The 13121-nt window shown below is 31.5% G+C and overlaps 1 long non-coding RNA gene across 3 annotated transcripts in view; it reads left to right on the plus strand.

Annotated features, from left to right (window-relative positions):
- LOC105262501 (myb-like protein P) overlaps positions 1-13121 on the plus strand; it is a 651308-nt gene that overhangs the window by 514263 nt on the left and 123924 nt on the right. The gene's annotated exons all lie outside the window — the stretch shown is intronic.

Genomic DNA, 13121 nt, shown 5'->3' on the forward strand with positions numbered 1-13121 from the left:
AAGTTCTTGCATTTTTTGGAATTTCATCCTAATTTTTGAAGCTTCCTATTTATTTATTTATTTATTTATTTATTTATTTTTTTTTTTTTTTTTTGTTTTTTGACCGTGCATTTGAGCTTTTCCTACTTTTGTTAGTATTTTTCAATAATTACTATTTCGAAGGATCCGCATCCAATTTTAAACAGAATTGGCTTTAATTTGAAAATTTGTTATTCGGATTTCCTTTTCACATCTTGCAAACGAAGTGGCAGCTATTTTAAATTTTAATAGATAAAAGCAGTTTAGTATAGGCCCTTATTTTTAAAATAGTTCGCATAAAACGACATCTCCATATTATTGGTTATTTGAAGCTCCTAATAACATTTTTTTAATGCATGGGCTACAATTTTTTATTTGAAGCTCGTGATCGGTAGAAAAATATCTCTTAAAAATTATCGATATTTACAATTAGTTACACCAACGCCATATTTCAAAGATTTTAAGGACAACCGATTTTGTCATAATTTAATTTTTCACATTTCGGCACTGCCGAAATTAACGTTTTTTTACTCGTATCCAATAAAAAACTGTTTTCTCGTGGTGAAATTCTTTTTAAACTAATTTTAATGCTATTATATTTATTATATTTTAAACTGTATTTTATTTAAGTTTTTTATTGTCATTTACTAAACTATTTTCTGATACAAATTTGAATAAATTCTCATTTCTTTTCAGGTAAGCTCACATTTAATTTGACAACAGTACACGTAAGTTTAAAAAACCCTCTTTTGTTCAATACAAATTATACCGCCTAAATTACAATTAAATAACATTAACAAAAGTGAAAATGAAAAAAAAAAATCCCAAAAAATTATAAATTGTGTCATTGTATACTCCAGAGAACCCCCAAAAACCCATATTTTAATTATCTCGTCTCCCAAACCAGCCTTGCCCTGCCATTTGCCATAGTGAAAACTGTAAAACTACATTTCAATAATTTTCCATTGAAACAACAACATCCGATGAGAGTTTTAAATTAATTATTTAAATTCACTTAATACTCTCACATATGGTCAGAATGGTCAGTGTGTCGAAAAAATTCCCACGGATTGGCAGCTATGCATTAAGCAAGCAGCAGGAAGGCCAACCTGAACGAGCGGCCTGGGAGGCATGCCGCCATTCATTCATTCATTCATAAGGAAGAAGGACACAAAAATATTCATGTATCAATAAAAGCAAAATGATGCGCTCCAATTAAAATAATAAATATTATCATTTCGCTATTCCTCAGTCGCAGTCGATGGTTTGACACGAGTCGGAAGGACTAAATCGGTAGGGTAGGCAAGGCGAGAAAAAAAGTTGGAAAACTTGGCTGGCCATTAACACTCGACATAAAGTTTTGTTTGGCTGTTTTTTTTCGTTGTAGCGATTTATTGCGTGAGCTGGCCATTTGCCCTGATGGCTGGCTCCTATTCAAGCTCTTGTTCTTCACTCTCACACTTGCCCTAACAACCCGGCTACAGCAGCGAATATCGGCCATGTTTTTTTTTCTTGTTTTCTGCATTCAGTTTCTGTTTGTTTTTATAGATTTCTTTTTTTCTCTCCGGTTCCCCGCTTTTGTTTCGCGTTTCATGTCAATTTCATTTCACGCTTTCGTTCTTTCGTTTAATGCTATTAAAAATACTAACACGATTTTATTTAATTTATTTTTCGCTCCTGTCGTGTTTTACATTCGGTTAGCTTGTTCTGTTTGTTTTATTTTTCTCTTCTCGTCCTTGCATCGTCATGACACAGAGAAAATGGCACAATGGGAAAAATTAACAAAAAAAAACAATATTTCTTTAAACATTGTTAGGGGAGGTACCAAAGGAGTGGACAAATATTGTTTATTTGACACCTGAACTATATCTTTATATTTTGTGCAAAAATCTCCAACAAAGATATATCAATATATATATCACAAAAGATCAAAAATCTATTATTATTTGTTTTATAAAAATTGTTTCGGACCTTTCGAGTTGACGCCTCAAAGAGATCTTTTGGATATGTCCAAAAAATTGACCATATTTGTCATTTTTTTTTTATTTTAAACATTATTTTGTTCATTTTAAAAATCCACGTTAAAGGATAGTCTCTGAAAAACAAAAAATTACTTCAAAAATCCAAGTTAAAGGCTTGGATAGTCTCTGAAAAAATTGTTTTAAAAATCCACATTTAAGGCTTTGATAGTCTACGAAAAAATAATTTTAAAAATCCATGTTTAAGGCTTAGGTGGTCCTTGAGAAAATTTATTTTAAAAATCCACCTTTATGGCTTTGATGGTCCTTGAAAAAAATTCTTAAAAAATTCACGTTTAAGGCTTGGATGGTCCTTGGAAAAATTTATTTAAAAAAATCCACGTTTAAGGCTTGGAGGGTCCTCGAAAAAATTAATTTAAAAAATCCACGTCTAAGGTTTCGATGGTCCTTGAAATAAATTTATTTAAAAAATCCACATTTAAGTCTTGGCAGGTCCTTAAAATAAATTTATTTAAAAAATCCACGTTTAAAGCTTGGATGGTCTTTGAAAAAATTTATTTAAAAAATCCTTTTTTTAAAGTTTGGATGGTCCTTGAAAAAATTTATTTAAAAAATCCTTTTTTTAAAGTTTGGATGATCCTTGAAAAAATGTATTTAAAAAAAAATTAGGGTTGGATGGTCTTGGAAAAAATTATTTAAAAAAACACGTTTAAGTCTTGGATGGTCCTTGAAAAAATTTATTTAAAAAATCCACGTTTAAGGCTTTGATGGTCCTTGAAAAAATTTCTTTAAAAAAATCCACGTTTAAGGCTTTGATGGTCCTTGAAAATTTTTCTTTAAAAAATCCACGTTTAAGGCTTTGATGGTCCTTGAAAAAATTTCTTTAAAATTCCTCGTTTAAGACTTTGATGGTCCTTGAAAAAAAATTCTTTAAAAAATCCACGTTTAAGTAATGGCAGGTCCTTGAAAAATTTGATTTAAAAAATCCACGTTTAAGGCTTGGATGGTTCTTGAAAAAATTTATTTAAAAAATTCAAGTTTAAGGCTTGGATGGTTCTTGAAAAAATTTATTTAAAAAATTCAAGTTTAAGGCTTGGATGGTCCTCGAATAAATTTATATAAAAAATCCACGTTTAAAGCTTGAAAGGTCGGTGAAAAATTTTATTTAAAAAATCCACGTTTAAGGCTTTGATGCTGCTTGAAAAAATGTATTTAAAAAATCCACGTCTAAGGCTCTGATGCTGCTTGAAAAAAATTATTTAAAAAATCCACGTTTAAGGCTCTGATGCTGCTTGAAAAAATTTATTTAAAAAATCCACGTCTAAGGCTCTGATGCTGCTTGAAAAAAATTATTTAAAAAATCCACGTTTAAGGCTCTGAGAAATTTAAAGGCTCTGAGAAAGGCTCTGAGAAAATGAAAAAATTTATTTAAAAAATCCACGTTTAAGGCTTGGATGGTCCTTGCAAAAATTTATTTAAAAAATCCACGTTTAAGGCTTGAAAGGTCGGTGGAAAAATTTATTTAAAAAATCCACGTTTAAAGCTTGAAAGGTCGGTGAAAAAATTTATTTAAAAAATCCACTTTTAAGGCTTGGTTGGTCCTTGAAAAAATTTATTTAAAAAATCCACTTTTAAGGCTTGGTTGGTCCTTGAAAAAATTTATTTAAAAAATCCACTTTTAAGGCTTGGTTGGTCCTTGAAAAAATTTATTTAAAAAATCCACTTTTAAGGCTTGGTTGGTCCTTGAAAATTTTTATTTAAAAAATCCACGTTTAAGGCTCTAATGCTGCTTAAAAAATTTATTTAAAAAATCCACGTTTAAGGCTCTGATGCTGCTTGAAAAATTTATTTAAAAAATCCACGTTTAAGGCTTTGATGCTGCTTGAAAAAATGTATTTAAAAAATTCACGTCTAAGGCTTTGATGCTGCTTGAAAAAATGTATTTAAAAAATCCACGTCTAAGGCTTTGATGCTGCTTGAAAAAATATATTTAAAAATTCCACGTTTAAGGCTTGGATGGTCCTTGAAAAAATTTATTTAAAAAATCCTCGTTTAAGGCTTGGATGGTCCTTGAAAAAATTTATTTAAAAAATCCATGTTTAAGTCTTAGCAGATCCTTGAAATAAATTTATTTAAAAAATCCACGTTTAAGTCTCGGCAGATCCTTGAAATAAATTTATTTAAAAAATCCACGTTTAAGTCTTGGCAGATCCTTGTAATAAATTTATTTAAAAAATTCACGTTTAAGTCTTGGCAGGTCCTTGAAAAATTGATATAAAAATCCTCATTTAAGTTTTGGCTGGTCCTTGAAAATATTGATTTAGAAAATCCTCGTTTAAGGCTTGGCTGGTCCTTGAAATTTTTTATTAAAAAAATCAGATTTTAAGGCTTGGCTGGTCCTTAAAAAGCTTTGATGGTCCTTGAAAAAATTTCTTTAAAATTCCTCGTTTAAGACTTTGATGGTCCTTGAAAAAAAATTCTTTAAAAAATCCACGTTTAAGTAATGGCAGGTCCTTGAAAAATTTGATTTAAAAAATCCACGTTTAAGGCTTGGATGGTTCTTGAAAAAATTTATTTAAAAAATCCACGTTTAAGGCTTGGATGGTCCTTGCAAAAATTTATTTAAAAAATCCACGTTTAAGGCTTGAAAGGTCGGTGAAAAAATTTATTTAAAAAATCCACGTTTAAGGCTTGAAAGGTCGGTGAAAAAGTTTATTTAAAAAATCCACGTTTAAAGCTTGAAAGGTCGGTGAAAAAAATTTATTTAAAAAATCCACTGTTAAGGCTTGGTTGGTCCTTGAAAAAATTTATTTAAAAAATCCACTTTTAAGGCTTGGTTGGTCCTTGAATATTTTTATTTAAAAAATCCACCTTTAAGGCTTGGATGGTCCTTGAAAAAATTTATTTAAAAAATCCACGTTTAAGGCTTGGATGGTCCTTGAAAAAATTTATTTAAAAAATCCATGTTTAAGTCTTAGCAGATCCTTGAAATAAATTTATTTAAAAAATCCACGTTTAAGTCTCGGCAGATCCTTGAAATAAATTTATTTAAAAAATCCAGTTTTAAGTCTTGGCAGATCCTTGTAATAAATTTATTTAAAAAATTCACGTTTAAGTCTTGGCAGGTCCTTGAAAAATTGATATAAAAATCCTCATTTAAGTTTTGGCTGGTCCTTGAAAATATTGATTTAGAAAATCCTCGTTTAAGGCTTGGCTGGTCCTTGAAATTTTTTATTAAAAAAATCAGATTTTAAGGCTTGGCTGGTCCTTAAAAATCTTTATTTAAAAATCCACGTTTAAGGCTTGAAAGGTCCCTGGAAAAAACTTATTTAAAAAAATCCACGAATGAGACTTGGATGGTCTTGAAATTTTTTTTTTTTTAAAAATCCAAGTTCAAGGCTTGAAAGGTCCCTGGAAAAAACTTATTTAAAAAATCCACGAATGAGACTTGGATGGTCTTGAAAATTTTTTTTTAAAAAATCCAAGTTCAAGGCTTGAAAGGTCCCTGGAAAAATTTATTTAAAAAATCCACGTTTAAGGCTTGGATGGTCATTTAAAAAATCCACGTTTAAGGCTTGGATGGTCATTTAAAAAATCCACGTTTTAGGCTTCGTCGGTCCTCGAAAAAATTTATTTAAAAAATCCAAATTTAAGGCTTGAAAGGTCTCTGGAAAAATTTATTTAAAAAATCCACGAATGAGACTTGGATGGTCTTGAAATTTTTTTTTTAAAAATCAACGTTCAAGGCTTGAAATGTCCCTGGAAAATTTATTTAAAAAATCCACGTTTAAGGCTTGGATGGTCCTTGAAAGAAATGATTTAAAAAAGCCACGTTTAAGTCTTGGCTGGTCTTTGAAAAAATTTATTTAAAATATCCAAGTTGAAGGCTTGGACTGTCCTTTGAAAAAAATTATTTAAAAAATCTACGTTTTAGGCTTGAATGGTCCTTTGAAAAAATTATTTAAAAAATCCACGTTTTAGGCTTGAATGGTCGTCAAAAAAATTATTTAAAAAATCCACGATTCAGGCTTGAATGACGGCCCTTGAAATAATTTATTTAAAAATCCACGTTTAGGGATGATACTTGAAAAAATATATTAAAAAGATCCAAGTTTAATTGAGGCCGTGCCAAATTTATCCTTAAAATCCTTATGAGTGGCTATATTGGCCTTTGGCCAAATACCTTTTATTTGATCATTTGAAAATATTCCAGAATATTCGCCTTTCTCAATTTTCCATTTATAACTTTTTCCGAAGGACAAGCATATCCTTTTTTGTGACCCATTGTGTTTAATATTAACTATTTTGTCCAGTTTTTATTTTTATTCGTTCCTCTTCTTCCTTTTTGCGTGTGCCATTTTCGGTGTGATTTCAAATAAACAGAAAATCAATAACAAATGGTACCTTCGACTGTCTGCCTGTCCGTCCGTCCGTCCATTTTGGCCAATGGTTGTTAATGCTCGATTCGCTTTTATTTGAATTTTCAATTTAACAGCTCATGTTCTGTCCGTTCGTACGTTCTTGTTTTTTTTTTTTTTTTGTCTTGTCAGGCATTCAGGCGGGCAGAACTATATTGCCTTGGCCGATATATAGTTTTTTTGTGAGTTTTGATGAGTTTTTATTTATTTATTTTTTGCACTATATTCTGTTAAGCGAGTGTGTATGGTGGTGTGTGTGTGTGTGTGTTTTTTTATAGAGGAAACACTGTTTTTATAGCTCAATTTTTTATTTATTTAAATAGAATGGCAAATGAAATGGGAGGAAATAAGTCTATTATTTTTCCCTTGTGGATTTTACATTCATTCATACATTCACATTGCTGCCTTATGCATGCATTCAATGGCTAACGATGGCCCATAACACACACACAACCTCATACGAACATACACCCCCATTTGAAAAAGGCCAGGGAAAAATTGAAATATTTTTATTTTCCAGTTGATGTTTGTTGTTGTTATTTTTGTTTTCCATTTTCTTTTTTTTTTCCATCTGATAGAAATTTAAATACTTCAATGAAATTTGAACTGAATTTTTTACATGGCTTTAGGGTACTTACATGAGCTGTGCAATCCTCTTGCCGTTTTTTTTTTGATTCGGAGAGGGGTTTTTCGAATAGTTCAAATACCTGTAATTGCCCACCATTTTTCATAACAATATACAATTTACAATATTTGTTTGTAACAATAGCAACAACAACAACAACTCAAACATACAAACACACACACACACCGACACTTACTCACCCACGTGAAAAACCGAACAATAAAATATCAGTGAAAATTTGAAGAGATTACCTTGTGTAAATAAATATCATTTTTCAACAAAATATTCATATCTGAATGTTGGTTGTAATCCCAATTATTTGCTTGTAAAATACGCCGAGCTTCAGCTGTTTTTTTTCGTTCGCTTTGGAATTGCAAATGTATATGTATTTGATATCAATAGAGATTTTTTTTATTTCAATTTAGGATAAGCTATCGAGGAATTATGAATTGTTACTTTGTAAAAATAAAATCAAATTATTTGTTGCTCAAAATACAACACCACCACTACAATCGTATATTTATATATATATGTGTTTTTGATGTGGATATCTCAGTTAATATTTGGAGGGTCAGAGGTGTTTGTTGGATTGTAGTTTCATAGTTAATAAAAATTGTTACATTACTATGGAAAAGATATTTAAAAAAATCTACGTTGAAGGCTTAAATGGTCATTAAAAAAATGTATGTAAAGAATCCAAATTTAAAACTTGAGTGGTCCTAGAGAAAATTTATTTAAAAAATCTACGCTTAAGCCTTGATGGTCTTGAAAAAATTATTTAAAAAATCCAAGTTTGAGGTTCTGATGGTCCTTGCGCACATTTGTTTAAACAATACACGTTTAAAGCATTGATGTTCTTTGAGAATATTTATTTAAAAAATTCACGTTTAAGGCTCTGATAACGCTTGGTGAAGGTTTGGATTGTCCTCTTAAAATTGATTTAAAAAATTTACATTCAAGGCTTGGATAGTCCCTCAAAAAACTATTTATAAATCGATGTTTAAAACATGGATGATCCTTGATAAAATTTATTCAAAAAATCCTCGTTTGAGCCTCTAATTGTCCTTGGAAATAAAGATTTACAAAATTAACGTTTGAGCCTCCAATTTTCCTTAAAAGCTATTTAAAAAATCGACGTATAATCCCCTAATTGTCCTTGGAAAAAGTTTTTTAAAAATCCACTTTTAAGCCTCTAATCGTCCTTTGAAAAAATTATTTAAAAAATCCACTTATAAGCCCCTAATTGTCCTTGGAAAAGGTTATTTAAAAAATCCAATTTTAAAGCTCTAATCGTCCTTTGAAAAAATTATTTAAAAAATCCAATTTTAAACCTCTAATCTTCCTTTGAAAAAATTATTTAAAAAATCCTGTTTGACTCTCTAATTTTCTTCGGAAATAATTTTTTAAATAATCCTGTTTGAGCCTCTAATTGTCCTTGGAAAAATTTATTTTAAAAATCCACGTTTAAGGCTCTAATTGTCCTTAGAAAAAATTATTTTAAAAATCCACGTTTAAGGCTCTAATTGTCCTTGGAAAAATTTATTTTAAAAATCCACGTTGAAGGCTCTAATTGTCCTTGAAAAAATTTATTTTAAAAATCCACGTTTAAGGCTCTAATTGTCCTTGGAAAAATTTATTTAAAAAAAACACGTTTACGATTCCGATGGTCCTCTAGACAATTTATTTAAAAAATCCACGTTTAAGGCACTAATTGTCCTTGGAAAAATTTATTTAAAAAAAACACGTTTAAGGCTCCGATGATCCTTGAAAAAATTTATTTAAAAAACCCACCTTTCAGGTTCCGATGGTCCTCTAGACAATTTATTTAAAAAATCCACGTTTAAGGCTCTGATGCTGCTTGAAAAAAATATTTAAAAAATTCACGTTTAAGACTCTGATGCTGCTTGAAAAAAGTATTTAAAAAATCCACGTTTAAGACTCTGATGCTGCTTGAAAAAAAATTATTTAAAAAATCCAAGTTTAAGGCTCTGATGCTGCTTAAAAAAAATTATTTAAAAAAACCACGTTTAAGGCTCTGATGCTGCTTGAAAAAAAATATTTAAAAAATCCAAGTTTAAGGCTCTGATGCTGCTTGAAAAAAATTATTTAAAAAATCCACATTTAATGCTTGAAAGGTCCTTGGAAAAATGTATTTAAAAAATCCACATTTAAGGCTTGAAAGGTCGCTGCAAAAATGTATTTAAAGTATCCACGTTTATGCATCTAGTCTTTGGAAAGAATTATTTAAAAAATCTACATTTAAGGCTTGAAAAGTCCTTGGAAAAATGTATTTTAAAAATCCACGCTTAAAATCCACGTTCTTTGGAAAAAAATATTTACAAAATCCAGATTTAAGGCTTGAACGGTCCTTGGAAAGATGTATTTTAAAAATACACGCTTAAAATCCACGTTCTTTGGAAAAAATTATTTACAAAATCCAGATTTAAGGCTCGAAAGGTCCTTGGAAGAATGTATTTAAAAATCCACATTTAAGGCTTGGAAGTTCCCTGAGAAAATTTATTTAAAAAATCAACGTCGAAGCCTCTAAACGTCCTTAAAACAATGATTTAAAAAATCCACGTCTAATCCTCTAAACGCCCTTAAAACAATTATTTAAAAAATACACGTCTAAGCCTCTAAACGTCCTTAAAACAATTTTTTAAAAAATCCACGTTCAAACCTCTAATTGTCGTTGGGAAAAAATATTTCAAAAATCCTCGTTTAAGGCTAGGATGGCCCTTAAAAAAATTGATTAAAAATATTCTATTTTAAGGTTTGGATGGTCCCTGAAAAAAATTGATGTAAAAAATCCACGTTTAAGGCTTGAAAATACGTTTAAGGCTTGTAGGGTTCTTGAGTACTTTTGTTTCAAGAATCCAAGTTTAAGGCTAGGATGGTCCTTTAGAAAATATATTGCTAAAATCCACATTTTAGCCTGGGAACATCTTTGGCAAAATTTATTTAAGATCCACGTTTAACCCTCTGAAGGTCCTTGAAAAACTCATTTAAAAACCCACGCTTAAGCCCTGGAAGGTCCTTGAAAAAATTGTTTAAAAGCTCCAAGTTAAAGCCTCTAATCGTATTTGTAAAAAAAATTATAAAAACTCCAGGTCAAAGGCCTGGATAGTCCTTGAAACAATTTATTAAGAACCTTCCCTAAAAAATTGAGAAAACGTCCATCTACTTTTTTTTTTTCATTTATATGTATGAAATCCATTAAGTAATATTTCCATCTAGAGAAATATAAATTTCTAAAAATAAATTTGTTTTTTTTGTTTGGTTTTTTTGTTCCATAAAAATAATCCCAGTATTTATGTACTGTCACAACCAAAGAGTATTGAATTTTAAATCTCTGCAAAGGTCACATCCTAAGGATATGACAGAACATAAAACAAGTATATAAAATATACAATTTATTATAATTACAATGCAAAATACTATGTATTGTATTTATCAATGTCGTTTTGAAGTCAAGAGAGGTAGTGGGTGGGAGAGAGATGGAGAGGGAAAATCCATTACTTTTTCTCTTGTTGACTTTTTTGCAATTCAATAAATCCGAAAAACAAAAAGGAGCAAATTTCCTTGGAATACATCATAAATCACATTGTACAAGTGATAATAATTTTAAGGACTTTTTCTAAGACTTGGGAGAGAGAGGTAGAGCGAGAGAGAAGTAAATAGTTTGTTAGAAATTCGTATCTGATTTCAAAATCAATTTTTGTTTTTAAAAAGGCCATCGTTATTATCCTAATTGAAAAGTTTTCAAATCACTGATGCTAGTAAATATTTAGCAATTTTGTTTGGGAAAACAGGTAATTTTTTCATTATCCTTTTTCGTCGGAATACCTCTTTGCTCATCTACAAATTAGTTTAATTAAAATCTTTGTAATGGTAGTTTTTAAAGGTAATTACCTAAAATTCAAAAAATAAATCAAATTGATAGATGTCTCAATGTAAATGCAGCCATCATCACCATCACTCCTCACAAATCCTAGTTAAGGACATTGCATTGAAATTGAAATTTTCCATGAAATACAATTTTGTAATACTTCACACCAAACCACAATTATCCTGAATTAGTTATTAGTCCAGCTGCCGAACATTGTAATGGCAAAATACTCTGTGTCAAACTACTACTTTACTATGCCCTACAACCATTGAGGGAAGTAGGTTCAATTGTGTCATGGATTGGTCCTGTGCAGTTATCCTGTAAATGTGAATTCCTCTAAAAAAGGTCTTTTCTCATATTTTCCTAAAAGGATTCCTATGTTCGTGCTCGAAGTCGAAATGAGAGATGCCGAATGTCCTTAGCAAGGACTCAAACCTTTACAGAAAATCAACTCCAATATGGAAAATAAACAGGGTGAGATAAACAAACTGCAAGGATGATCCTTGAAAAAGCCAAGTCAAACGTCATTTTTTTTTTGAATGAAAGCAAAAAATGTCGGAAATAGCATCAAATTTTAGAATAAATTTAGATTTGTTCGAATATGTCACTTTTGGCACGAATTATGGCCTTCAAACGACCAATGAAACCGTCACTCGTTGCCCGAATGTTGCTTTTCGTTATTTTGGCCCATTCCCAGCGAAGCGCTTGCTTTAGGTGATCGACACTTTGGTATTTTTATTGCCAATCTTGCTTTCCCAAATACTCCAGAAACAATAGTCGAATGGATTTGTGTGCGGAGATTTTGGTGGCCATTGTGCGCTGGAAACAAAGCGAGGAACCTCATTTTGTAAACATTCTTGGGAGGCACGTGCTGAGTGCGATGCTGCTGAGTCCTGTTGGATTGTCCAAGGTCTGCGGCCAAATTTTTTGCGCGCCCCAAGGTTTTAATATACCCTCCAGAATAATTTCGCGATAATATTCGGCATTTATTCTGATGCCACACGGTCGATAAATACGAGCGGAGAGCTAGTATCGGCTGTTTTGGCGGCCCACACCATCACCATGGCCGGCGCTTGAGTTCTGGTGGCCAACCGAAGGTGGAACACATTTTCAGCTGACCTCTTTGGCAAGTAACCGACGATAATTTTGTTTGTTTACAAACAACATTTGTTGTCCAGCAACAAATGTTTTCTCATCGGAGAAAACCAAATTCGGCAGCTCAAAACTTTCGGCCAAGCTCTGTTGAGTCTATTTTTTTCTGTTGCGGTGTAAGTTCTTGCACTTTTTGGAATTTCAATGGCTGAACTCCGAGCTCATTTTTCAATATTTGCCGAATGATATATTGCGATATGTTCAGCTCACGAGCCATTTTTCAGCCACTGCTTCGCGAAATTCGATGAAGTCGCTTTTTTACTTTTCAAACAATTTCTGCTGATGCTGCTGTTTTCTTCCGTCCACTTCCTTGACGTCGGGCTACGCTACCAGTATCACCGTAACGAGCGATGGTACGGGACACAAAAGATTTATTCACATGTAAAAGCTGGAGTGCTCTAACGATAGCCAGTTGTGGCTTTCCAGCCAAATCACACTATCACGCTTGATTTCCATCACGAATAACTTTTTTTCCGGAAAATCCTCACGAAAATGGTTTTGATCGCTTGTAAACAATATAATAAGCTGTCCTTGGAATAATTTTAACAGCTGTCGGACGAGTGGCTTAGAAATGACAGCAGTATGAAGTTGGCTGCAGTTTTTACATCTAATCATGTATAGGTTCTAAATGTTCAATACATCCATTTAATTCCTCAAAAACAAAAATTAACTCGAGTAGGGTACTCTCTTAGCTTCATCTGCCCTAATAAGGTCCCCCATATCCAATTGTCCCTCAGATTGAATGATTGAAATACTATTACAGTTTTTCACAGATTTTTCATTCAACCAAAAACTGCATTTCATTTTTATTTCCTGCTTACGGTGTGGTTATTTGTTGTCTATTCGCCCATAGCCTCGAATGGACCCGATTTTATGGAGAGATTTGAATTCCTAGTCATTGTTTGCACTTCTGTATGTGCGTGTCTGTGTGTGTGTGTAAATCACACAAGTTCTATGCAATTCCAGTGATTCCATATGTCCATATGTGTCAATTTTAATGTAGGTATATAGTAGTTAGAGAGGAGGGAGTGGAGGTCGGG

The sequence above is a fragment of the Musca domestica genome, unplaced genomic scaffold (genome assembly GCF_030504385.1).
Source record: "Musca domestica strain aabys unplaced genomic scaffold, Musca_domestica.polishedcontigs.V.1.1 72, whole genome shotgun sequence".
Taxonomy (NCBI): domain Eukaryota; kingdom Metazoa; phylum Arthropoda; class Insecta; order Diptera; family Muscidae; genus Musca; species Musca domestica.